This window comes from Impatiens glandulifera, chromosome 1, assembly GCF_907164915.1.
Source record: "Impatiens glandulifera chromosome 1, dImpGla2.1, whole genome shotgun sequence".
NCBI classification, from domain to species: Eukaryota; Viridiplantae; Streptophyta; class Magnoliopsida; order Ericales; family Balsaminaceae; genus Impatiens; species Impatiens glandulifera.
Genome location: NC_061862.1, coordinates 12,130,268 through 12,157,869, shown reverse-complemented (window position 1 = coordinate 12,157,869; position 27,602 = coordinate 12,130,268). Strand labels below are relative to the sequence as shown.

The following is a 27,602-nucleotide window of genomic DNA, read 5'->3' as shown; positions in this document are numbered from 1 at the left end:
GTTTTGTCCCCTTTTATTATTTGTATTTTATAATTTCATTTTCTTTATTTGAGTGTAGTTTAAATTAGAGTTATGTGATCATTATCTAGTTTGGTTAATATTGTTTTTTTAGGATATTTGAATTATTTGAGAAGTTTTGAAATTAATAAATGCAATAGATAAATAAGATCATGATAAAAGCATTTTATTTTATTATCCAAATTATAAAAGCATAAATAAGCAAGCAAGCAGATTCTGTTGCATTTTATTTTGCCTTGTTTCCACATGCTCACATAAGATTGTATAAATACGTCCCACATTGGAACTTCAAACTTGGGAAAGAATATGAAACTAATATAAAATGGATAGTCCAGGTCTGAAATAATCATACCTTTCTCGGCCTTTTGGCTAAGATCAAGTGTAGTATCTGTTCTTATCAGTTTAATATCTGATACGTGGGCCATCGGCTCACATGATATTAAATTAATTTTTTTAGGGGGAGTGGCCCATTACAGTAGCTTGCTATTGGGGCTGTTCAAGCGTCGCCTAAGCGTTGCACTTCTGCTTGGGCCTGGCGCATCCCACCAATGTGTAGTCCAAATTTTGATATCCTGTTTAGGACATGTATACTATTTAGTATTATTGCTTTATTTGTCTAGTGTTACTGTACATCTAACCTAACAACTGAATAATGAAGAATTATTCTATAAATAACTTATGGACAATACAATAAACCAATGAATTAAAACACAACTTTCTACTTAAACCAAACTGTAATGTGTGAATGTATTATGGATAAATGTAAGTGGAGACAAACATTTGTGATTTCTAGTTACTACGGTCTTCTTATCAAGTTTATTTTATATATTTTCAATTTCAAATGTTTAGAAGATTATTAGATATTGAGTTATGTTGATTATTTGAAATTGGATAAAAGAAGTATATATAGGTAAAAGAATAAAATATAACCAAAAGGCAATAACAACACAAATTATAACACAAGGAGAGGGTGGTCCTAGGAAACTATGTTTTTTTTAACACAAAAAATGGAAACCCTCATTTATCATCTTATATAGATGATGTATGGCAGACCCTGGTAAGCCAATGGAAAAAAAAAGAAGAAGAAGGCAATAACAATACAACTTATAACATAAGGAGATGGTGGTCCTAGGAAAGTATATCACAATTTAACACAAAAAATGGAAAACTCATTAGCCTCATTTAACATCTTATATAGATGATGTATGGAAGACCCTCCTAGTAAGCCAATAGAAACAAGAAGGAAATAACAATACAACTTATTGGAATTTGGATGCACCACGGTTATCCTTAGTGAAAATGAAAGGATGGAATTAATTGAGTAATCAGAAGAGACTGGTCTCCTCTTTGAGTTAGTTAGCAAACTTAGCTGAACATATTTTTGGAATGAATTGGTAAAGGTAAGTCTTTTCATATAGTTTAATATTTGTATCCAACATATATACTTGGGCTTAATTCTTATGTAGGAACAGGTTGGGAAATGTCCCTTGGCTTCTTCTATATATGCAAACTACGTACACCTGATCTTAATTTGAATAATATGTCAAAACATGAAGCAGAACCCAATGGCTTAATCTGGTATGTATTGCAAATCCTACCGTTGTATCTTCATCATCTTAAAACATAAACCAAACTGTCTGTCATGTGTGGATGGATTAATTAATGTAAATTAGAGACAATTATTTGGCTTATTTTTACATTTTTCAAGTTTAAAAAATAAAAGATATGGGAAGAACTCTGAAAGCCCATTTTATCATCTTAAGAAGATGGTGTATGGCAGACCCTAGTAAGCCAGAAGAAGGCAATTTCATCATTGTCACCCATATATATAAATGCACCAGCCGGGAATTGAACCCGGGTCTGTACCGTGGCAGGGTACTATTCTACCACTAGACCACTGGTGCTTGTTGTGAAGAGCAATATATTTATTAATATTCTTTAAGTTTCTATTTACTAATCCGATCAATTTTCTCCCTCGTCTTTCAATCATCGTCCACTTCTTATTTCCTAAAATATTGGTTGTATTTCATTTTCACCGTCCTCCTCGAGAGAAGACTAAACTCTCCATTTAATTAGTCCTCAAATTCTCGAAGACTAATTAAAGAGAAAGGGAACCCCATGAACTCAGCCAATCCCTCTTCGCCCAAACTTTCATATCACTTTTCACATTCTCATATTTCAAAAACAATACTCTATCCGGTTGTTCCAAACTTGCTTTCTAGTAACCCCCAACATGATCCCAGTACAGCCCGTTCTTGGAAATCCCCTACCAAAAGAGCTCAACCGCTCTCTCCAATGGAAATATCGTCGATTCTTAAGGTTACCTATGAAATGCCACATAAAAACACTCACATATTTTGTGTCACAGCTAGCATAGAATGACCTGGGGTTTTCTATAGAGATGATGAAATCTAATTACATGAATGAATGATAGACAAAAATGTTACTCTATATAGGTGTTATATATTTATCTCTTTTAGATATATAATGAAAATACATTTGTCAATAAATGTTTAACTTATTTTACAAATAACTTATTACATTTGATTTATTCACCCAATTCTATCATTCCCTACTCAAGATAAACATCTTTAAGATGCATCTTGTCTCCAAAACAAAAGGTCCAGTTTTAGAAATACTAAAGCTGAAAGTTGAAGCTAGTGTAGTTCAGATTTGAAGAGACAAAAAGAAGACTCATTATTATGCGCATTAATAGAGGAGGGCCTACTTGGTTCTTGATTTCAATAACAATACCTTCTTTGATTTGTTTTTAAAGAGAAAAATATTAATTAATTTGAGAAAAGATGCGACATATGTGCCAACATTATCACATGCAAATGTGCAACCGTTGCAAACGAATGTGCAAGCCACATTGTGATTTCTTTTGTAGAAATCGTGTGACATGATGAATATTTATTTGATTAAATATTAATTCATTTTGGCATGATAATGAATATTTATTTGATTATATATTCTAATTTATTTTATATAAATAACATGTTGGAATAAATACTTTAATTTTTCATGTAGAGGTTATGTAAAGAATGATTTATATAAATAAATGTTCTTATCACTTATATATAAATTATTTATGAATGATTTATTCATTTCAATATTCACAATAATAAGTATAACAAGGGAAATTTGTTAAAGAATTGTGTGATTAGAAAATCATTAATTTATTTCATACATATGTTTGTGATTTAAAAAGATACCAACACCAATGTGGGGCAAATATTTTTTTATTAATAAAATACAAAAATTATTGTGCATATTATGATGCATAAAAAATAATAATATGTTGTTAGAGAAATATGTTCTCTACAAAAGACAAAGTTGCGCAACTTTACAAAAGGAAATAAAATAACAAGAAAGCATTTTGTTTATATTTTATGAGTCGATGCTCAAATTGATATTTCAAATTTCAAGATTTTGAAATAAAAAACGTGTCATTTCTTTGACATTACTTTCATAAATGTTTGAAAAACCAATGTCATCAAAATAATTTTATGAAATAGATGAAAAAGAAAGTTTATAAAGTATTTGTATGACTTATAACAAACTTTATAATAATGATATGAAAATTTGATCATACTTTGATTAAAAGTGAATGTGACAAATATATATATCATGAAGATAATGAAAATTATTTATTACGTGTCTTTTGTACGATATTTTTATCATTGTAAATTACGATAAAAATAATTAAATACACTAAGGATGTGAATTGCACTACACGAAATATCATGTTGTTATCAAATAACGTATTGTTATTATTAAATGAAAGACTTTATGTTTACAAGTGAATATTTTTACATTTAAAAGTGCAATCTATCTATGATCGATAGATTAAACGTTATAATCTATATTTTTGACATATTTCAAAAAATAAAATATTTTTATGAAAAATATGTAATTGTTTACACGAAGAATAATAGTTCAAAGACATTTTGTCTACCAGTTGGCCAAGTAAACAATATTTTCTTTAAATAAATATTTAAATGGTAAGCATGTTCAAATGACTATAGTTTTATTAGAAGATGTACAAGATTACCTCAAGTGTACTAAAGAAAATTTCTAATTATTATGATATTAATATGAAATTTGACAAGCTTAGAGTCAATGACAAGTCTAGACATACATGTCTTAGACATAATGTTATTAGACTATACTCTCTAATTGAGTTATCAAATTTGACTATATAAATCAAAGATAACATTGTGGATCCACTAACCAAATTATTGAATGAAAAGTTAGTTTGAATGTTTTTTAAGAGATGGGACTACTATAAGTTGGTACGAAGGAAAACATAACCTATGCACACTAGAGATCACAATTACTAGGTTTAATAGGACAACCTAATTGTACTAACTTGTAAGATTATTATTGGAGATTAATCATTAATAAATAATATATATTTTAACAAGGATAAACATTTCTCTTTTAATGATTCTTTGTGATCAAAGAGATCACCTATGTGAGGGAGAAATGGGGACGCTTCGAAGAAATTGTACGTTTCAATTCTAGTCTCTCTCACAAAACTACGTGTTCCATGGCCAAAAAAACACAACCATGAGAGCTTAACATGTATCAGGAAGAATTTTATGTGAAAGTGTGTAATGTTTACACAAATGGAATAATAGGTCAAGGACATCGAGTCTATTAATTGACAAATAAAGTTAAATACTTTCATAAGGGAATGTTCAAAGGTTACCCCTACCTATCATATGTAGGATTCAACTAATGAACCTTTCACCGGGTTAATTTTTCAAGTTCCATTAATGTGGGAGATTGTTGTAATTTTTAAATTAATTCTATAAATTCCATTAATGAATGGAAATTAAAATGTGGGTAATAAAATCAAATCAATGTCACATTAAAATTCAAACGTGAATTAAATGGTGAAATTTGATCCAAATGTATAATTTGAAGTAATTAATTTAAAATAATTGATTTAAATACCTGATGACCAATTAAAAAAATGTTATTAATTTCTAGTGTAACTTATATGAGTTTATTATTATCAATTGTTTTGATAATTTAATATTATTATTAACAATTGAAAAACCTCATGTAACGTGAGTAATGTAAAATAAATATCTTAATTAATTTTGGCAAGCATTTATTCATAATTATAAAGATATATTGAGACAAATGAAGAGACAATCAATGGCAGTCGTTGAATCAATTGATAATTCTAGTTAACAATTTATTATTTCAACAATATAAATAGGCATTCTATCCCTCACCATCTTATGTACAATACAACATCAATATATCATCTTATTATCTCCAAAATTCTTCTCAATATTTTGTGAGTGCTATTCGATATTTTCGCTCGATATTTTATGTTGAAATCTGGTGATAATTTATGCACATTGGTTAAGTTTGATACGTAGTGATTCTAGTGAATGGTTACTACTAGATTTATTGTACCCTGAGAGACATCCATATGTGATAAGCTCCAACACATATGGGAGACGATGAAACTTTTTAAGGGAAACATGTTTAACACATTCCTTAGATCAAACCCTCTAAATTAGTGATTTCTCATTTTGGATATGATAGTTCATTTTTGTTGTAACATCGTATTTATATATTTTCTGTTATTTAAAAGTAAGAATACTAACATGCACTTATACCCCTCCCAAAAAAAACCGGAGTGGTTGAGTGTAATAATCAATACATTTTTAAAATTGCAAGATATTTGATGTTCCAAGCACAAATGCCATTAAATATTTGTCCCTTTTCAAGATTAATGTTTACTTATTCATTAATAGACTTCTCTCACATACTTTAAATTGTGGTAGTCTTTTTTACGGATTATACAAACAAAAACTTTATTATTCTAATTTTAAAATATTTGGTTTCCTTTAATATATTAAGAATAACACATCTCATAAAATTAAATATTAAAATAAATCAACAAAATTGTTTTTATTGGTTTTTAGTCAAAAGGGTTTTAGTGTTTTTTATACTTCAACTATTATTATGGTCTCAAGAGACATAGAGGATTCATAGAGTGAAAACTCCCAAAATGAAGTTAAGGGTTGTGCTAGATTGGAATATCCATCAACCGAAATTTATCCCAAGAAGAATGGAAGCTAAAGGTATGTTCCGCTTCTAGTAATTGAATTGATCTATCATCTCAAATCCCTTGTTTATCATTAGATGACTATTTAAAGTTTATATAAAGTATTATTAGATTTGGTTTATAAAATATAGCCTATGATAGTTTAGTGAATAGCACGCAACATCTCATTCATTAGTGGAGAGCACGATTTTTTGGTCAAAATTACTCTCAAATCTTTTTTCTCTAACAATAATAGAATATAGAATAAAGCCCTCCGTCAATGTTTGCTACGACCATCGACAGAGGTAGTGAAAAACTCTCCAAGATTCTTAACTTTGAAGCTCTAATACCATGTTAAATTCTTTAAGTGAAATATGTAAACTGGAAATTGTAATATTAAAGTTATTATCCAAACAATTACATCTCCTTAATATAAGAGTTTTAAAACTAACTAATATGTATTAAAACTAATTAGTAGTTTTTATCTAACTAATTAATAATTTATTAAATTGTATAATTATTTTACATCTCCCCTCAAGGAGAAACATAGTAGAAACAATGTTTCACCTTGACAAAACAAGTGGATGAAAATAAAGTTACGATCATGCGGTCATTGCCTTCAGCAAACAAATTCAGTAAACTATATATTTTTTTTTACCAAAAACCCCGACAAAGATATAATATTAATTAGAACACATCCCATTAGATAGAAAGTCATATTATACAACGGACGACTATTAGATAGAAAAAACCAACCATTAGATAGAAACAACCAACCATTAGATAGAAAAACCAACCAACTAACTAATAAATGACTCTGAACCCTCACTAGATAGTAAGCCACATCCTAGAAAAATAGATTATTTATGATGATTAACCCCGACAAAAGGAGTAAAAGGTATATCATGTTGGTTGGTCAAATATGATGTGTAAGAGGTGATAACATCCGAGAAATACTCATAAGTAGTCATGCATCTTCCATCAGCCCAAAACACATTCCTTATCTGGGATTCCTCGTCCATATCATAAACATAAAAAAAAATACATTGCAGTTTAATTGATATAATTTCAGTTTAAAACATGACATTACAGCGCTTCGTTGAGAATATGACAATGAAGCGTTGATAACATGACATGCATTTTTCAAGTCTAATAAACCTAAAAGCTTACATAAACATTTTCAAAACGTTTTCAGAATTTTTTAAATCAAATGTCTATGTTTCTTAAAGTCTATGAAGAACAAATGACTAGATTTCGACATACATTTCTATGTTTCTATATTTTTCAAGGTTAAAGGAAGGGAGCTTGCGATGGTAAAAACAGAGATGTGAAAATGTAGCTTCATATTTTTTTCCCCAATAGGCATTACTATTAAAAAAATCTTTATATTAAATATAATTTATAATAAGTAATCTATAAAACATGTCATTTTAACTTTACTACAAATTAACAATAGTTTTAGTAGCCTTTGTAGTCCAATTGAAACATACCTTAAAGTAGTTTTAGATCTAAAGTGACCATCTCCACCACTAGTAGTTTTGTAAACTTCAAAATGTTTATTATGCAAAACTCTGGTCATATGAATTATTCTGTTATATAATAAATATTAAATAATGATTACTATTATTAGAGGCTTACGTCCTAAGAGTTTGTTAAATGTGTCATTATCATATGCTTTAATGGTTGGTTATATGGGTCGCCAGATTTCAGCTTTTAAAATTTAAACATGTAATGTTGTTATAAAGGGGAACAACATTATATTAGCAGAAGTACATATATTTTTTTTAAAGCTTGAGTTCTAGTATACACTCTTTAGTATGTATGATTTTACTTATTAGATTCATTGTATTTTGAATTTTTCCTATATTGCTAAAAGAAAACTTATTTAATTATACACATCTAGTTCTATTAAGAAATACATACAATATAAAGTTAGTGATGTCAATCATTTTCATGTAAAGTATTATTAGTTATAATTTAATTCAATTTTTTTGGTATCTTATATAAGACTCTTAATTAATATTTGAATTAGAGTGAAACTTATTTTTCATTGTACTTATATTAGAATAGATGCTAAATTAAAGAAAAAATATTAATATTCCAAAAAGTTGATTTGATAAGATTATAGTTGTGTTTACAAATATAGATTGTATAACTTATTTTAATCATATCCTAGACAAGCAAGGTCTTTGTATAACTCAATTTAATCATATTAATTATAACTCTTATATAAGATACTTGAAAAAATATTTGAATATTGGTTAAAAATTATTAGTTTTATAAAAAATTATTAGTTTTATAATTCACATTAATTTATTTTATGACAAAAGAGGTTAATAATTAATTATCTTGTTCCACATAAAGGTGAAAGAATGTTAAGAAGTCCAACATCGGTACAAAAACAAAGAACAAGGAGAGAAAGTTGTTATAAAAATAATTGTCAGCTAAGTTAAAAAGCATACCTTTCTCGGCCTTTTGGCTAAGATCAAGTGTAGTATCTGTTCTTATCAGTTTAATATCTGATACGTGGGCCATTGGCTCACATGATATTAAATTAATTTTTTAAGGGGGAGTGGCCCATTACAGTAGCTTGCTACTGGGGCTGTTTAAGCGTCGCCTAAGCGTTGCACTTCTGCTTGGGCCTGGCGCATCCCACCAATGTGTAGTCCAAATTTTGATATCTACATCTAGACTAACAACTGAATAATGAAGGGTTATTCTATAAATAATTTATGGACAACAAACCAATGAATTCAAAAACACTTCCTTACTTAGACCAAACTGTAATGTGTATGGATAGATGTAAGTGGAGACAAATATTTGTGATTTCTATTTACTATGGTCTTCTTATCAAAGTTTATTTAATATATTTTCAAGTTCAAATGTTTAGAAGATTATTAGATATTGAGTTATGTTGATTATTTGAAATTGGATAAAAGAAGTATATATATATATAGATAAAATAAATAAAATATAGCCAGAAGGCAATAACAACACAAATTATAACATAAGGAGAGGGTGGTCCAAGGAAACTATGTTTTTTTAACACAAAAAATGGAAAACTTAATAGCCTCATTTCTATAGATGATGTATGGAAGACCCTATGAAAGTATGTTTTTTTAACAAAATAAAAAAACAATGGAAGAACGATGATGTATGGCAGACCCAAGTAATCCAGTAGAAGTCAATTTCATCATAATTTTTCCACATTTGTACCAGCTGGGAATTGAAACCGGGTACTATCCAACCACTGGTGGTGGTGCTTGTTGTGAAGAGCAATATATTTAAATTATACATTTAACATTCTCTTCTTAGATTTTGTTTACATAAAAAAACTTTTAATGTACATGAGCCAATTTTGAATTATCTTATACTCTTTTTCTTGTTACTTAATTTGGTCCTATAATGTTAGACCACTATATAAATTTGTTTATTTATAAAACATAAATTTGTTATTTTCATTTATTTTTTATTAGGTTTCGTTTGGGTTGTTTTCTATTTTACTATACTTGTTAGTTTAAGAAAACAAATTATAATTAATTTTATTAGTACTTTTATTTATTTATTTATTTATTTATTATGCTTTATTTAGTAAATTTGTATTTACTAAATAAATATTTAGTAAATTTGTATTTACTAAATAAATTAAAAAATCAAACAATTAGAGACAGCATTTTAAATAATAGAAACACTTAATTTTTATTTATTAAAATTTATTATTTTTTGAGTTATATACAAATTTTTATTTAAAATCCAATTATTTTTGTTTTTATTTATACATCATTTTTTAAATAAAATTATGAGCACGCTATTTATTTATTTATTTATATATTTATTTTATTTAGTTTTGTTGTTATTGTATGAGAACAATATTATGCAAAAGGTTACAAAAAGTTAAGTTCAATTAATACAACAATAAATTTGTGTAGCAATTTTATCTCGGAAATATTCATCGTATCGGGTTCAATATATCTTTCATGTTCCTCAATATTTATGTAATCTTCGATACTAGGCCAAATTCCTTTTTCATTTCCTTAAAAATTAATGGGATTATTTTATATCATATTTCTCAAGATAAAATTATGCAATCCTGCCACATTAATATCATTCACTTGCTTTTCAATTGAAAACCCGAATAAAATATTATATTTCATTTATTTTTCCAAATTTCAAGTGTCATCTCAATCACAATGAAGTGAATAACACCTTATTGGATGCGAAAAACTATATACTGGATTGTTTCGAACATTGTCAAGGGCTGATGGATCATTCATCATTAACTTTGACATTTTTAGTTGTATAATTAGTTTCACTATGTCAATTTAGTAACTCAGTTACCTTAGGGTGTACTTGTACATGAGTGTCATCAATAACACCAATACAATTCTATTAAATACAAGACGTTAATAATAATATAATAATAATAATAATAAGATCAGCGTGAAATAGTCTAAAACTTTCATGGTCATGGTACAATATTCGGCTTCGAATACTACTCCCTTGCAATTTCTTACCCCAAATTCTGGGGTTCCACGGGGAATATTTACGCGATAATAGAGTGAATGCATTAATAATCTACGATGATCTTAGTAAACAGGTTGTGGCATATCGACAAATGTCATTATTGTTACGTCGACCACCAAGTACTATATTTCTTTGTTTTCCAGGATATCAAAGAGACTCTTAGTTTGACACAACGACTATCTGCACAAATTGGCCAGTCGTAATTTGAAAAACACTCAAATCAACCATTAGATAAACAAAGTAAAATAGCCCAAATGAGAGAGTGCACTTACACCCACAACAAGACAGGATAATTTAGTGTAATCGTCAACAATTTCTTCAAATTGAAAAATCTTTTTATGTTCCAAGCACAAATGTTATTATATTTTTTTGTCTTTTTAAATATTAATGGTTATTCATATCATTAATAAGCTTTCCTCACATATTTAAATTGGGATAGTCCTTTTACATATTATACAAACAAAATCTTGACTATTCTAAATTATAATATCCGGTTGCCTTTATTATATTAAGAATAACATCCCTCATCAAACTAAATTTGTAAAGAGAGAAAATCAAGGTATTTTTATTGGTTACTCTTCTAGTCAAAGGGTTTTAGGGTTTTTTTACTTCAACTGAAATTATTATTGTCTCAAGAGACATTATTTTGTATGGAAATAATGTTCTTGATTCATTTTCTTATTTTTTTATGAATTACAAACTCTTCATTCAGAAACACGAAATTTTGAATTTTTGAATGAATAAAGGAAAATTCCTACTTGGTTAGATGATTTTGTGTCCAATATCACTAGAAACCATATATTATCTTATGCACCTCAAATATTTCTATATGCATCCAATTAAAAAAGTAACAATTATCTGGAATTCTTGGAAATTATATATATTTCAAACAACCAATAAATAAATAAATAATCATCTCAAATTACAAAAATGACAAAATGTTATAAATGATGAATGGACTATTTTACAAAATAATAACAAATGAGATCTGGTTTCATTTGGCATGATATTTTATTGTCTATAAAAAGTATTTCCTGTTATAAAGAAAGATTTGAAGGAAATTAAGATAGAAGGAAATAAGGAAAATGATGGCCTTGACTTTAGTTGACTTTAGTTGACTTTAGTGAGGGTTGTGCTTTGAGTTAGGGCAAATAATATCACAAATTATGTATGGCAATTTTTTTCTTAATCTGGAATAAACTACATTATTTGATGTTAATGATAATTGTTAAAGGGACTAAGAATGTATGAGGAAATTTGTGACAATAAATTATTGATAGGTATTGATAAAAGAAAATATGTTTAGCGTTGATGCATGGTTTTAGAAGAGGCGAAGTAATGGGGAAATGATAGATAGGGTTAGTATCCAGTCGCCAACGTAGGCATAAGACAGAAAAAAGGGTAAAAAAAATTTGGACCATTTCTCGATTTGTGCGTGTCATCCTTGCGCAGGGGCCATGCTAATCTTCTCTGTATCGTTCCAATTTTATCGGATGTCCCCAAAGGGAAATAAGCTTTTCCCGCTCTCCTTGTTAAAAATACTTCATTCTTGAGTTAGAGGATCGATATGGGATAAATTTTAGAAAATGAATGCACATCTGCTATTTCTTGTGAAAGACTACTAGAGCATTTTTCGATGAACGCATGTTTCTATATAAAGAATGAGGTTCCTTGAAAGAATGCCCTCGATTTATGGGGTTTTCTTTTGAGGGAATATTGATTTTATGAGAGAAAAAGAATGGGGAGCTACCCCTTATGTCATGTTGATAAAGTGTTCAAGGGCGGAGCTAGAATTTAAAATATAGTCGGGCTATGTTATTTCTATAAAACGTACCCGGCTAGAATGATAATAATAGCTAGAATGATAATAATATGAAGTAAATAAACAAAACATACGTAGTTTACGGTCACTAGATCTCTTCATCGACCGACGAACTCAATAGCGACGGCATTTCTCCACGTCGTTATTTCCATTCGCATGCAAACTGTTTTGAGTTACCCGAGTTGTACATAGACCCGCCCTTGAAGGTGTCGATGCCTCTATTAATTATAAGTAACATTTGTCATAATGAATATAACATACGTTTATTAATTATCAAATACGAGTCATATACCTTATTTGAAAGTACGAGTTATAACTACCCTCGTAGTAATAACTTCAATCCAAATTAAAACGAATTTTGTGAAAATCAAATATTTAAAATAAAATTCTTTTTATTGAAGCTAAACTAATAATTCATTGTAATAGTTTGTTATTAACATTGATATATATAAGTTTGATAAAATAATATACATAAAAAAAGTATCAAGTTCTTAAAAATATTATTAAATAGAAGAAGAAGAAAAACCATAAAGCTCAATAATAACAAAAAAAAAAAAAAAAGTGTGTTGTCCCACATTGTTAGATGAAGTGAAAATAGGGATCTGATATTATTATAAGTGGGGAGTTGGTGATTACAGGAAACTATGAAGCCAAGCATTGAACACAAAGCAAACTATTCTTTCGCCTTTTACTAAAGAATACCGTGTGTTCTTTGCAATACATGGCATACGCCTATTTTTGTTGGGTCCTCTAAACGGAGCCACCCTACAATTGAGTTTAAACTTTGAATTTGTCTTATCTATGAAAATTTAATTCAAAATTATATTCTTTTTTTACATCATAGTTAATTCTCTTCAAAAATCATTTAGTTAGAGGAGTGAATAAAATGTCTTTTTGTTCGTGTAAACAATTACATATTTTTCATAGAAATGTTTTATTTTTCGACATATGTCAAAATATAGATGAATGATAAAGTTTAATCTATCGATCAAAACTTTCTTTGAAGATTTAAATACGTAGATTGCACTTTCAAGTGAAAATATTATCTTGTAGACGTAAAGTATTTCATTTAATAATATCAATATATTATTTGATAACAACATTATATTTCGTGTAGTGCAATTCACATCCTTAGTATTTAATCATTTTTATCGTAATTTTCAATGTATTCATTTTATTATCTCAATTAAATTTAAAAGGTTTTAATCTCTTAAAAAGGACGAGTTGAAAATAGACATTTGGTGATCTAGTTCATGTATTTTCATGATATGCATCCATAATTTATCTATGCCATTTAGCTATGTTGGTAATGTGACCATGGAAGGTTTAGTTACGATGATGCTAACTAAAGTCGCTATGATCCTTTATTAATATAGTTAATGGACCAGATTGTAAGGGATACCCTAAAGTTTATAATAATCATCCAAGCTAGCAATAAGATTACACTATTGTGGATTTGCATATTCGTCCCAGTGGGAGATTGTTGGATTATTTTATAATTAATTCAATAATTATAGGGCATTTAGTGCAATATTTATAGTGTTTGGCTATTATGTAATAAACCTAAACTAAAGTGATCAAATATGGTATTAAGGAGGTTTATGGGGGCACGTAGGTTATGGAGTAAATTTGTAGAGACAAAAAAATGGTTTTTTAAATATCTATGAGGGAATGATTTATAAAAACCGAAATCTAATAAATATAGTTATGGTCCACAATCTATATAGTGCTACACTAGATCAAGCCCATTGAACTTAATACATGTCGATTGATATTAGTAGGGTTACAACATTTAGTAGGTAGGAGAAGGACATCTTTCTTGTCTCCCCATCGACTTAGAGGATTAATAGAGTGAGAAATCCCAAAGTGAAATTAAGGGTTGTGCTAGATTGGAAGATCCATCAACCGAAATTCAACCCAGAAACAATTAAGAATAATGTAAGCTAAATATATATATTCCATTTCTAGTAATTGAATTGATTTATCATCTCAAATCCTTTGTTTAATATTTAACGGCTATTTAAAATTTATATAAAGTATTATTAGATTTGGTTTATAAAATATTACATATGATGAATTAGTGGAGAGCACGCAACATCCCATGCATTAGTGGAGAGCACGATTTTTTCGTCAGAATTACTCAAATATTCTTTCTGTAACAATAGTAGAATATAGAATAAAGCCCTCCGTCAATGGTTGCTACGACCATCGACAGAGACAGTGAAAAACTCTCCAAGATTCTTAGTTTTGAAGCTCTAACACCATGTTAAATTTTTTAAGTGAAATATGTAAACTGGAAATTGTATTATTGAAGTTATTATCCAAACAATTACATCTCCTTGATTTATATAAGAGTTTTAAAACTAACTAATTAGTTTTAAACTAACTAATATGTATTAAAACTAATTAGTAGTTTTTATCTAACTAATTAATAATTTATTAAATTGTATAACTATTTTACATCTCCCCTCAAGGAGAAACATAGTAGAAATAATGTTTCACCTTGACAAAACAAGTGGATGAAAATCAAGTTACGATCATGCAGTTATTGTCTTCGGACAACCAATTTAGTAAACTATATATTTTTATTTACCAAAAACCCAGACAAATATATAATATTAATTAGAAACATCCCATTAATATTAGGGTTTAGGGGGGAAACTGAATGTTATATAAACTCGTGTCATAACCCTAATCTGTCAAAATATCATTATCTTTATAACCATCTTCTCAATAATATTATCTCTATCGGTTGGACGTAGCCAAATTTTATCTTTGTGAACCACGTTAAAATATTTGTCTTTCTTTATTGCCTACATTATCTAATGCTATTCTGTTAGCACAATAACATTATACTTTTTGACGGTAGAGTTATGTTAACCACCTCAAATAAAAAATAAAAAATTCACAGAAAACAAAGTTAAATAAATGTGTTATTAATAAGTAAATAAGCACTTAAGTGGGTAGAACATTGCAGTACTAATATGATTTTATATTAAAAGAAAGGCTATAATAAACAATGTTAACAAAAGTTACACTAGTTAATTAAGATAAATTACTTAAAATATATTTGTCTTTTTATTTATTTATTTATTAAACTATGATTTTTATTTTTTAATGTAGGGAACTAACAAGTTCTATAGGGTCACGAACACGGTTTTTGTAGTAATAACTAATGACTATGGTCTCCGGATTAGTGGAGTTAGCTCATAGGTCATCTCCCCATCTTCCATTAGCTTAAGTCAAGTATTCCACTTTGATTTATATTCCAATCTCTTTACTTTAATCTACCAATAACAAATCAATCTTTTCCCATTTTCTTCTTCATCAGCTGATCACTCATTTGAAAAAGAAAAAAATGGGTGTTGTGAAGATCAACCAGGAATTCAAGACTCAAGTTACACCAGAGAGATTATTCAAGGCCTTGATCCTTGACTCTCACAACCTCAGTCCCAAGCCTAGCCTAGCCTCCATAAAGAGCATCGAATTCCTTGAAGGAGATGGTGAAGTCGGAAGCATCAAGCAGATACAAGTGAAAGTTAATTACCAATCAATGATTATAAGAAGATAACCAGAATCATTTTTCTTATTAATTGATATAATTTTTACAGACAGACCAATTAAATATGTGAAAATATAGGATAGATGCATTGGACAAGGAAAAACTCATGTGCAAATACACTTTAATTGAAGGGGATACCTTATCGACAAGCTCGAGTCCCCATCATTTACGAGGTGAAGTTTGAGCCACACGGTTACACAGGGAGTGTTTGTATGATCACGAGCAAGTACAACACCAAATAGTGCGTGAAGATCAGCGAAGATGATATCGAGCTTGGGAAGGATAGGGCGGTCGGATTGTGTGAAGTCGTTAAAGCTTATTTTTTTGGCACATCCTCAAACCTACACTTGAATGTTTTGTCCCCTTTTATTTATTAATTTGTATTTTATAATTTTCATTTTCTTTATTTGAGTGTAGTTTAAATTAGAGTTATGTGATCATTATCTAGTTTGGTTAATATTGTTTTTTTAGGATATTTGAATTATTTGAGAAGTTTTGAAATTAATAAATGCAATAGATAAAATAAGATCATGATAAAAGCATTTTATTTTATTATCCAAATTATAAAAGCATAAATAAGCAAGCAAGCAGATTCTGTTGCATTTTATTTTGCCTTGTTTCCACATGCTCACATAAGATTGTATAAATACGTCCCACATTGGAACTTCAAACTTGGGAAAGAATATGAAACTAATATAAAATGGATAGTCCAGGTCTGAAATAATCATACCTTTCTCGGCCTTTTGGCTAAGATCAAGTGTAGTATCTGTTCTTATCAGTTTAATATCTGATACGTGGGCCATCGGCTCACACGATATTAAATTAATTTTTTTAGGGGGAGTGGCCCATTACAGTAGCTTGCTATTGGGGCTGTTCAAGCGTCGCCTAAGCGTTGCACTTCTGCTTGGGCCTTGCGCATCCCACCAATGTGTAGTCCAAATTTTGATATCCTGTTTAGGACATGTATACTATTTAGTATTATTGCTTTATTTGTCTAGTGTTACTGTACATCTAGCCTAACAACTGAATAATGAAGAATTATTCTATAAATAACTTATGGACAATACAATAAACCAATGAATTAAAACACAACTTTCTACTTAAACCAAACTGTAATGTGTGAATGTATTATGGATAAATGTAAGTGGAGACAAACATTTGTGATTTCTAGTTACTACGGTCTTCTTATCAAGTTTATTTTATATATTTTCAATTTCAAATGTTTAGAAGATTATTAGATATTGAGTTATGTTGATTATTTGAAATTGGATAAAAGAAGTATATATAGGTAAAAGAATAAAATATAACCAAAAGGCAATAACAACACAAATTATAACACAAGGAGAGGGTGGTCCTAGGAAACTATGTTTTTTTTAACACAAAAAATGGAAACCCTCATTTATCATCTTATATAGATGATGTATGGCAGACCCTGGTAAGCCAATGGAAAAAAAAAAGAAGAAGAAGGCAATAACAATACAACTTATAACATAAGGAGATGGTGGTCCTAGGAAAGTATATCACAATTTAACACAAAAAATGGAAAACTCATTAGCCTCATTTAACATCTTATATAGATGATGTATGGAAGACCCTCCTAGTAAGCCAATAGAAACAAGAAGGAAATAACAATACAACTTATTGGAATTTGGATGCACCACGGTTATCCTTAGTGAAAATGAAAGGATGGAATTAATTGAGTAATCAGAAGAGACTGGTCTCCTCTTTGAGTTAGTTAGCAAACTTAGCTGAACATATTTTTGGAATGAATTGGTAAAGGTAAGTCTTTTCATATAGTATATATTTGTACCCACTCGGATAGCTCAGTGACAACATACTTGGGCTTAATTCTTATGTAGGAACAGGTTGGGAAATGTCCCTTGGCTTCTATATATGCAAACTACACCTGATCTTAATTTGAATAATATGTCAAAACATGAAGCAGAACCCAATGGCTTAATCTGGTATGTATTGCAAATCCTACCGTTGTATCTTCATCATCTTAAAACATAAACCAAACTGTCTGTCATGTGTGGATGGATTAATTAATGTAAATTAGAGACAATTATTTGGCTTATTTTTACATTTTTCAAGTTTAAAAAATAAAAGATATGGGAAGAACTCTGAAAGCCCATTTTATCATCTTAAGAAGATGGTGTATGGCAGACCCTAGTAAGCCAGAAGAAGGCAATTTCATCATTGTCACCCATATATATAAATGCACCAGCCGGGAATTGAACCCGGGTCTGTACCGTGGCAGGGTACTATTCTACCACTAGACCACTGGTGCTTGTTATGAAGAGCAATATATTTATTAATATTCTTTAAGTTTCTATTTACTAATCCGATCAATTTTCTCCCTCGTCTTTCAATCATCGTCCACTTCTTATTTCCTAAAATATTGGTTGTATTTCATTTTCACCGTCCTCCTCGAGAGAAGACTAAACTCTCCATTTAATTAGTCCTCAAATTCTCGAAGACTAATTAAAGAGAAAGGGAACCCCATGAACTCAGCCAATCCCTCTTCGCCCAAACTTTCATATCACTTTTCACATTCTCATATTTCAAAAACAATACTCTATCCGGTTGTTCCAAACTTGCTTTCTAGTAACCCCCAACATGATCCCAGTACAGCCCGTTCTTGGAAATCCCCTACCAAAAGAGCTCAACCGCTCTCTCCAATGGAAATATCGTCGATTCTTAAGGTTACCTATGAAATGCCACATAAAAACACTCACATATTTTGTGTCACAGCTAGCATAGAATGACCTGGGGTTTTCTATAGAGATGATGAAATCTAATTACATGAATGAATGATAGACAAAAATGTTACTCTATATATAGGTGTTATATATTTATCTCTTTTAGATATATAATGAAAATACATTTGTCAATAAATGTTTAACTTATTTTACAAATAACTTATTACATTTGATTTATTCACCCAATTCTATCATTCCCTACTCAAGATAAACATCTTTAAGATGCATCTTGTCTCCAAAACAAAAGGTCCAGTTTTAGAAATACTAAAGCTGAAAGTTGAAGCTAGTGTAGTTCAGATTTGAAGAGACAAAAAGAAGACTCATTATTATGCGCATTAATAGAGGAGGGCCTACTTGGTTCTTGATTTCAATAACAATACCTTCTTTGATTTGTTTTTAAAGAGAAAAATATTAATTAATTTGAGAAAAGATGCGACATATGTGCCAACATTATCACATGCAAATGTGCAACCGTTGCAAACGAATGTGCAAGCCACATTGTGATTTCTTTTGTAGAAATCGTGTGACATGATGAATATTTATTTGATTAAATATTAATTCCTTTTGGCATGATAATGAATATTTATTTGATTATATATTCTAATTTATTTTATATAAATAACATGTTGGAATAAATACTTTAATTTTTCATGTAGAGGTTATGTAAAGAATGATTTATATAAATAAATGTTCTTATCACTTATATATAAATTATTTATGAATGATTTATTCATTTCAATATTCACAATAATAAGTATAACAAAGGGAAATTTGTTAAAGAATTGTGTGATTAGAAAATCATTAATTTATTTCATACATATGTTTGTGATTTAAAAAGATACCAACACCAATGTGGGGCAAATATTTTTTTATTAATAAAATACAAAAATTATTGTGCATATTATGATGCATAAAAAATAATAATATGTTGTTAGAGAAATATGTTCTCTACAAAAGACAAAGTTGCGCAACTTTACAAAAGGAAATAAAATAACAAGAAAGCATTTTGTTTATATTTTATGAGTCGATGCTCAAATTGATATTTCAAATTTCAAGATTTTGAAATAAAAAACGTGTCATTTCTTTGACATTACTTTCATAAATGTTTGAAAAACCAATGTCATCAAAATAATTTTATGAAATAGATGAAAAAGAAAGTTTATAAAGTATTTGTATGACTTATAACAAACTTTATAATAATGATATGAAAATTTGATCATATTTTGATTAAAAGTGAATGTGACAAATATATATATCATGAAGATAATGAAAATTATTTATTACGTGTCTTTTGTACGATATTTTTATCATTGTAAATTACGATAAAAATAATTAAATACACTAAAGATGTGAATTGCACTACACGAAATATCATGTTGTTATCAAATAACGTATTGTTATTATTAAATGAAAGACTTTATGTTTACAAGTGAATATTTTTACATTTAAAAGTGCAATCTATCTATGATCGATAGATTAAACGTTATAATCTATATTTTTGACATATTTCGAAAAATAAAATATTTTTATGAAAAATATGTAATTGTTTACACGAAGAATAATAGTTCAAAGACATTTTGTCTACCAGTTGGCCAAGTAAACGATATTTTCTTTAAAAAAATATTTAAATGGTAAGCATGTTCGAATGACTATAGTTTTATTAGAAGATGTACAAGATTACCTCAAGTGTACTAAAGAAAATTTCTAATTATTATGATATTAATATGAAATTTGACAAGCTTAGAGTCAATGACAAGTCTAGACATACATGTCTTAGACATAATGTTATTAGACTATACTCTCTAATTGAGTTATCAAATTTGACTATATAAATCAAAGATAACATTGTGGATCCACTAACCAAATTATTGAATGAAAAGTTAGTTTGAATGTTTTTTAAGAGATGGGACTACTATAAGTTGGTACGAAGGAAAACATAACCTATGCACACTAGAGATCACAATTACTAGGTTTAATAGGACAACCTAATTGTACTAACTTGTAAGATTATTATTGGAGATTAATCATTAATAAATAATATATATTTTAACAAGGATAAACATTTCTCTTTTAATGATTCTTTGTGATCAAAGAGATCACCTATGTGAGGGAGAAATGGGGACGCTTCGAAGAAATTGTAAGTTTCAATTCTAGACTCTCTCACAAAACTACGTGTTCTATGGCCAAAAAAACACAACCATGAGAGCTTAACATGTATTAGGAAGAATTTTATGTGAAAGTGTGTAATGTTTACACAAATGGAAGAATAGGTCAAGGACATCGAGTCTATTAATTGACAAATAAAGTTAAATACTTTCATAAGAGAATGTTCAAAGGTTACCCCTACCTATCATATGTAGGATTCAACTAATGAACCTTTCACCGGGTTAATTTTTCAAGTTCCATTAATGTGGGAGATTGTTGTAATTTTTAAATTAATTCTATAAATTCCATTAATGAATGGAAATTAAAATGTGGGTAATAAAATCAAATCAATGTCACATTAAAATTCAAACGTGAATTAAATGGTGAAATTTGATCCAAATGTATAATTTGAAGTAATTAATTTAAAATAATTGATTTAAATACCTGATGACCAATTAAAAAAATGTTATTAATTTCTAGTGTAACTTATATGAGTTTATTATTATCAATTGTTTTGATAATTTAATATTATTATTAACAATTGAAAAACCTCATGTAACGTGAGTAATGTAAAATAAATATCTTAATTAATTTTGGCAAGCATTTATTCATAATTATAAAGATATATTGAGACAAATGAAGAGACAATCAATGGCAGTCGTTGAATCAATTGATAATTCTAGTTAACAATTTATTATTTCAACAATATAAATAGGCATTCTATCCCTCACCATCTTATGTACAATACAACATCAATATATCATCTTATTATCTCCAAAATTCTTCTCAATATTTTGTGAGTGCTATTCGATATTTTCGCTCGATATTTTCTGTTGAAATCTGGTGATAATTTATGCACATTGGTTAAGTTTGATACGTAGTGATTCTAGTGAATGGTTACTACTAGATTTATTGTACCCTGAGAGACATCCATATGTGATAAGCTCCAACACATATGGGAGACGATGAAACTTTTTAAGGGAAACATGTTTAACACATTCCTTAGATCAAACCCTCTAAATTAGTGATTTCTCATTTTGGATATGATAGTTCATTTTTGTTGTAACATCGTATTTATATATTTTCTGTTATTTAAAAGTAAGAATACTAACATGCACTTATACCCCTCCCAAAAAAAACCGGAGTGGTTGAGTGTAATAATCAATACATTTTTAAAATTGCAAGATATTTGATGTTCCAAGCACAAATGCCATTAAATATTTGTCCCTTTTCAATATTAATGTTTACTTATTCATTAATAGACTTCTCTCACATACTTTAAATTGTGGTAGTCTTTTTTACGGATTATACAAACAAAAACTTTATTATTCTAATTTTAAAATATTTGGTTTCCTTTAATATATTAAGAATAACACATCTCATAAAATTAAATATTAAAATAAATCAACAAAATTGTTTTTATTGGTTTTTAGTCAAAAGGGTTTTAGGGTTTTTTATACTTCAACTATTATTATGGTCTCAAGAGACATAGAGGATTCATAGAGTGAAAACTCCCAAAATGAAGTTAAGGGTTGTGCTAGATTGGAATATCCATCAACCGTAATTTATCCCAAGAACAATGGAAGCTAAAGGTATGTTCCGCTTCTAGTAATTGAATTGATCTATCATCTCAAATCCCTTGTTTATCATTAGATGACTATTTAAAGTTTATATAAAGTATTATTAGATTTGGTTTATAAAATATAGCCTATGATAGTTTAGTGAATAGCACGCAACATCTCATTCATTAGTGGAGAGCACGATTTTTTGGTCAAAATTACTCTCAAATCTTTTTTCTCTAACAATAATAGAATATAGAATAAAGCCCTCCGTCAATGTTTGCTACGACCATCGACAGAGGTAGTGAAAAACTCTCCAAGATTCTTAACTTTAAAGCTCTAATACCATGTTAAATTCTTTAAGTGAAATATGTAAACTGGAAATTGTAATATTAAAGTTATTATCCAAACAATTACATCTCCTTAATATAAGAGTTTTAAAACTAACTAATATGTATTAAAACTAATTAGTGGTTATATGGGTCGCCAGATTTCAGCTTTTAAAATTTAAACATGTAATGTTGTTATAAAGGGGAACAACATTATATTAGCAGAAGTACATATATTTTTTTTAAAGCTTGAGTTCTAGTATACACTCTTTAGTATGTATGATTTTACTTATTAGATTCATTGTATTTTGAATTTTTCCTATATTGCTAAAAGAAAACTTATTTAATTATACACATCTAGTTCTATTAAGAAATACATACAATATAAAGTTAGTGATGTCAATCATTTTCATGTAAAGTATTATTAGTTATAATTTAATTCAATTTTTTTGGTATCTTATATAAGACTCTTAATTAATATTTGAATTAGAGTGAAACTTATTTTTCATTGTACTTATATTAGAATAGATGCTAAATTAAAGAAAAAATATTAATATTCCAAAAAGTTGATTTGATAAGATTATAGTTGTGTTTACAAATATAGATTGTATAACTTAATTTAATCATATCCTAGACAAGCAAGGTCTTTGTATAACTCAATTTAATCATATTAATTATAACTCTTATATAAGATACTTGAAAAAATATTTGAATATTGGTTAAAAATTATTAGTTTTATAAAAAATTATTAGTTTTATAATTCACATTAATTTATTTTATGACAAAAGAGGTTAATAATTAATTATCTTGTTCCACATAAAGGTGAAAGAATGTTAAGAAGTCCCACATCGGTACAAAAACAAAGAACAAGGAGAGAAAGTTGTTATAAAAATAATTGTCAGCTAAGTTAAAAAGCATACCTTTCTCGGCCTTTTGGCTAAGATCAAGTGTAGTATCTGTTCTTATCAGTTTAATATCTGATACGTGGGCCATTGGCTCACATGATATTAAATTAATTTTTTAAGGGGGAGTGGCCCATTACAGTAGCTTGCTACTGGGGCTGTTTAAGCGTCGCCTAAGCGTTGCACTTCTGCTTGGGCCTGGCGCATCCCACCAATGTGTAGTCCAAATTTTGATATCTACATCTAGACTAACAACTGAATAATGAAGGGTTATTCTATAAATAATTTATGGACAACAAACCAATGAATTCAAAAACACTTCCTTACTTAGACCAAACTGTAATGTGTATGGATAGATGTAAGTGGAGACAAATATTTGTGATTTCTATTTACTATGGTCTTCTTATCAAAGTTTATTTAATATATTTTCAAGTTCAAATGTTTAGAAGATTATTAGATATTGAGTTATGTTGATTATTTGAAATTGGATAAAAGAAGTATATATATATATAGATAAAAATAAATAAAATATAGCCAGAAGGCAATAACAACACAAATTATAACATAAGGAGAGGGTGGTCCAAGGAAACTATGTTTTTTTAACACAAAAAATGGAAAACTTAATAGCCTCATTTCTATAGATGATGTATGGAAGACCCTATGAAAGTATGTTTTTTTAACAAAATAAAAAAACAATGGAAGAACGATGATGTATGGCAGACCCAAGTAATCCAGTAGAAGTCAATTTCATCATAATTTTTCCACATTTGTACCAGCTGGGAATTGAAACCGGGTACTATCCAACCACTGGTGGTGGTGCTTGTTGTGAAGAGCAATATATTTAAATTATACATTTAACATTCTCTTCTTAGATTTTGTTTACATAAAAAAAACTTTTAATGTACATGAGCCAATTTTGAATTATCTTATACTCTTTTTCTTGTTACTTAATTTGGTCCTATAATGTTAGACCACTATATAAATTTGTTTATTTATAAAACATAAATTTGTTATTTTCATTTATTTTTTATTAGGTTTCGTTTGGGTTGTTTTCTATTTTACTATACTTGTTAGTTTAAGAAAACAAATTATAATTAATTTTATTAGTACTTTTATTTATTTATTTATTTATTTATTTATTATGCTTTATTTAGTAAATTTGTATTTACTAAATAAATATTTAGTAAATTTGTATTTACTAAATAAATTAAAAAATCAAACAATTAGAGACAGCATTTTAAATAATAGAAACACTTAATTTTTATTTATTAAAATTTATTATTTTTTGAGTTATATACAAATTTTTATTTAAAATCCAATTATTTTTGTTTTTATTTATACATCATTTTTTAAATAAAATTATGAGCACGCTATTTATTTATTTATTTATATATTTATTTTATTTAGTTTTGTTGTTATTGTATGAGAACAATATTATGCAAAAGGTTACAAAAAGTTAAGTTCAATTAATACAACAATAAATTTGTGTAGCAATTTTATCTCGGAAATATTCATCGTATCGGGTTCAATATATCTTTCATGTTCCTCAATATTTATGTAATCTTCGATACTAGGCCAAATTCCTTTTTCATTTCCTTAAAAATTAATGGGATTATTTTATATCATATTTCTCAAGATAAAATTATGCAATCCTGCCACATTAATATCATTCACTTGCTTTTCAATTGAAAACCCGAATAAAATATTATATTTCATTTATTTTTCCAAATTTCAAGTGTCATCTCAATCACAATGAAGTGAATAACACCTTATTGGATGCGAAAAACTATATACTGGATTGTTTCGAACATTGTCAAGGGCTGATGGATCATTCATCATCAACTTTGACATTTTTAGTTGTATAATTAGTTTCACTATGTCAATTTAGTGACTCAGTTACCTTAGGGTGTACTTGTACATGAGTGTCATCAATAACACCAATACAATTCTATTAAATACAAGACGTTAATAATAATATAATAATAATAATAATAAGATCAGCGTGAAATAGTCTAAAACTTTCATGGTCATGGTACAATATTCGGCTTCGGATACTACTCCCTTGCAATTTCTTACCCCAAATTCTGGGGTTCCACGGGGAATATTTACGCGATAATAGAGTGAATGCATTAATAATCTACGATGATCTTAGTAAACAGGTTGTGGCATATCGACAAATGTCATTATTGTTACGTCGACCACCAAGTACTATATTTCTTTGTTTTCCAGGATATCAAAGAGACTCTTAGTTTGACACAACGACTATCTGCACAAATTGGCCAGTCGAAATTTGAAAAACACTCAAATCAACCATTAGATAAACAAAGTAAAATAGCCCAAATGAGAGAGTGCACTTACACCCCACAACAAGACAGGATAATTTAGTGTAATCGTCAACAATTTCTTCCAATTGAAAAATCTTTTTATGTTCCAAGCACAAATGTTATTATATTTTTTTGTCTTTTTAAATATTAATGGTTATTCATATCATTAATAAGCTTTCCTCACATATTTAAATTGGGATAGTCATTTTACATATTATACAAACAAAATCTTGACCTAGGTGAAGTGCGAACTGTGCGATCAGCGTGCCGTGTGTGCCGCGATATGCCGTCGCGGTCGTAATCGTCGTTGAAGAAACCCTCGATTGCAGTCGCAAAGAAATCACACACCATTCGTTGACGTGCGAACTGTGCCATCTGTGCGATTTGTGCAATCCGTGTTCCGTGTGCGTCGTGATTTCATCTCTCGGTCGGAAGGGTCGTCTTTCCGCAGAAATCTACTAAATCTACTCATCGATCTCTCGGTCAAGACTAGAGTACATCAGGAAATCAATTTCAAACCTATGTGTACTGTAAAGTTGTTAAAAGCTTCGCTGACACGAATCCGTCCGTGTCGGCCACTTTAAATATGACTTTTGTAAACATTGTAGCTTCAGCAGTACGGGAAATTCCCTCTTTGTCAACAGTTGGTACAAGCCCGGCCAACTCTCTTAATCGGGCAATGGGTGAATCCAGCACATGCTCCCCTGATCCTAAGATAGAAAATTCGAATGCAACTAACCTCCACATAGGCTTAGGAGAGAATCACACGAATATCCTCTTTGAAAATCATGGGTCTCCAAAGCGAGGAGGAAATGGTGGAAATCTGACTGACGTGAGCAAGAGCAATAATAAAGATTTTGCAGTCAACACGCCAGGTATGTTTTTTACCAATCCCAATAACACTCATGAGATGAATGAAAATGATAATAGAACTGTTAGTGGAATACATGCTGATAGCCTAGATTGTGATAGTCTAGGACATGCTCTAGAAAATGATAGAGTAGTTCTGGAAAATAGTCTAGGAAATAAAAATGCACAGGTCATTAACTCGGATTCTAATGGGAATCAAATTCAACTTGAGACTATTGAGATAACTGACTCAGACGAAGAAGCAGAGAAAATAATTCAGAAAGAATTGAAAAGAGAAAGAATTAATGCAGAAAATCTGGGTGAAACAGGAAAAATGCAAAGAATGGCAGCGAAAGTATTGGGTAAAGAAACAGACCCGAGGAAATGGAGGGTTGGTTTTAATGAAAGGGCCAATCTGAAAGGACTTAGAAATCAGATAACGAAATTATTGATACTGGGAAAGAAAGGTCAAATCGTTTTAAGCAAAGAGAAAAGCCAACAGTACACAGAGCAACTCAACCTACATTACCTACAAGACTGGAATCTCCTCAAAAAAGAGGAGTACGATACTATTGTGAGCTAGTCTGTTGAAACTTTGAGAGATCTCTCTAAATGCCCCAAAACCAGAGTCTACTTCATCAAGAACAATTCTAATTGGAATGTAGACCAGGTCTGGAAGAAAGCTGAAGAACAAAGAAAAACTCAAGGGAAGGATCAGAAAACAGGGCAAAAC

At 29.0% G+C, this 27,602-nt stretch overlaps 8 non-coding genes and 1 pseudogene across 8 annotated transcripts; 6 read left to right on the top strand and 3 right to left on the bottom strand.

The window, feature by feature from the left end:
* The first annotated feature begins 366 nt into the window (after nt 1-366).
* Nucleotides 367-564, top strand: LOC124923096. The gene has a single exon (XR_007098115.1). It is a non-coding gene; the product is annotated as a U2 spliceosomal RNA (small nuclear RNA).
* A 1,287-nt stretch (nt 565-1,851) lies between these two features.
* Nucleotides 1,852-1,922, bottom strand: TRNAG-GCC. Its single transcript has one exon. It is a non-coding gene; the product is annotated as a tRNA-Gly (tRNA).
* Nucleotides 1,923-8,549: 6,627 nt separating this feature from the next.
* Nucleotides 8,550-8,747, top strand: LOC124923119. The gene has a single exon (XR_007098134.1). It is a non-coding gene; the product is annotated as a U2 spliceosomal RNA (small nuclear RNA).
* Nucleotides 8,748-12,021: 3,274 nt separating this feature from the next.
* Nucleotides 12,022-12,124, bottom strand: LOC124923006. Its single transcript, XR_007098048.1, has one exon. It is a non-coding gene; the product is annotated as a U6 spliceosomal RNA (small nuclear RNA).
* Nucleotides 12,125-13,085: 961 nt separating this feature from the next.
* Nucleotides 13,086-13,200, top strand: LOC124922874. The gene has a single exon (XR_007097925.1). It is a non-coding gene; the product is annotated as a U5 spliceosomal RNA (small nuclear RNA).
* Nucleotides 13,201-15,752: 2,552 nt separating this feature from the next.
* Nucleotides 15,753-16,350, top strand: LOC124933462 (annotated as a pseudogene).
* A 375-nt stretch (nt 16,351-16,725) lies between these two features.
* Nucleotides 16,726-16,923, top strand: LOC124923202. Its single transcript, XR_007098208.1, has one exon. It is a non-coding gene; the product is annotated as a U2 spliceosomal RNA (small nuclear RNA).
* A 1,295-nt stretch (nt 16,924-18,218) lies between these two features.
* TRNAG-GCC lies at nt 18,219-18,289 on the bottom strand. Its single transcript has one exon. It is a non-coding gene; the product is annotated as a tRNA-Gly (tRNA).
* A 5,421-nt stretch (nt 18,290-23,710) lies between these two features.
* LOC124923107 lies at nt 23,711-23,908 on the top strand. Its single transcript, XR_007098126.1, has one exon. It is a non-coding gene; the product is annotated as a U2 spliceosomal RNA (small nuclear RNA).
* The last annotated feature ends 3,694 nt before the right edge of the window (nt 23,909-27,602 follow it).